This window comes from Sturnira hondurensis, unplaced genomic scaffold, assembly GCF_014824575.4.
Source record: "Sturnira hondurensis isolate 20B ecotype Veracruz unplaced genomic scaffold, ASM1482457v3 Scaffold0004664, whole genome shotgun sequence".
Taxonomy (NCBI): Eukaryota; Metazoa; Chordata; class Mammalia; order Chiroptera; family Phyllostomidae; genus Sturnira; species Sturnira hondurensis.
The window spans coordinates 58743-59996 of NW_028077295.1; the positions used below are offsets into that span (position 1 = coordinate 58743).

The 1254-nt window shown below is 35.9% G+C and overlaps 1 non-coding gene across 1 annotated transcript; it reads right to left on the reverse strand.

Moving 5' to 3' along the window:
* Positions 1–865: 865 nt before the first annotated feature.
* LOC118986896 (U1 spliceosomal RNA) lies at positions 866–1029 on the reverse strand. Its single transcript, XR_005066480.1, has one exon. It is a non-coding gene; the product is annotated as a U1 spliceosomal RNA (small nuclear RNA).
* Positions 1030–1254: the final 225 nt, after the last annotated feature.

The window sequence follows — 1254 nt, forward strand, 5'->3', positions numbered from 1 at the left end:
TGCAAAGGGTAACATTTTCTTCTTTTTTGTGGCTTAGTAGAATTCCAATGTTTAAATGTCTCATAGTTGTTTTATCCACTCCTCTATGGGTGGACACTTGGGCTGCTTCCATATCTTGGAGATTGTAAATAACTCTGCCATAAACTAGGGATGCTTATGTTCTTTCAAATTAGTGTTTTGGGTTTCTTTGGATATATTTCCAGAAGTGGGATCACAGGGTCAAAAGGTAGTTCCATTTTTAATTTTTTGATGCATCTCCATACTGTTTTCCACAGTGTCTGCACCAGTCTGCATTACCACCAACAGTGCACTAACCTTTCACCATATCCTCACCAGCACTTGTTTGTTGATTTGTCAATGACAGCCATTCTGACAGGATTGAGATGATATCTCACTGTGGTTTTAATGTGCATCTCTCTAATGATTAGTGATGTTGAACGTGTTTTCATGTTTGTTGGCCATCTGAATGTCCTCTTTGGAGAAGTGTCTGTTCTGGTCCTTTGCCCATTTGTTTCATTGGATTGTTTGTTTGTTTTTCAGTGTTAAGTTGTATATGTTTTTTTTATAAATTAATGATATTAACCCCTTATCAGATGTATCATTGGTGAATATGTTCTCCCTTTTAATGGGTTGTCTTTTCATTTTGTTGATGGTTTCCATTCCTGTGCAAAAACTTTTTAGTTTGATGTATTCCAATTTATTTATTTTTCCTTTTGTCTTCCTTGCCTGAGGAGATGTATCAAAAAAAATACTGCTTCAATCAATGTCTTGCATTTTACTGCCTATGTTTTCATCTAGGATTTTTACGATTGTAGGTCTAACATTTAAGTCTTAAATCCATTTTGAATTTATTCTTTTGTTTTCAGGGGAGAGAGAGTGGACACAGTCCTCCACTACCACAAATTATACAGTGGAATTTCCCACATTTGGGGAAATCATAGGGGTCAGCACATCTGGAGTGCAATGGGTGAGCTTCACCTTGAGAAAACCATCTTCATGATCATGGTATCTCCCCTGATTGGTAAGTATTGAATTTATTCTTGTGTGTGGTGCAAGAAGGTGGTGTAGTTTTATTTTTCTGAATGTATCTGTCCAATTTTCCCAACTCCATTTATTGAATAAACTATCTTTAACCCATTGTATGTACTTGCTTCCTCTGTGAAATATTAATTGACTATAAAGTTGTGGGTTTATTTCTGGGCTCTCTATTCTGTTACACTGATCTATGTATCTGTTTTTTATGCTGCTGTTTTG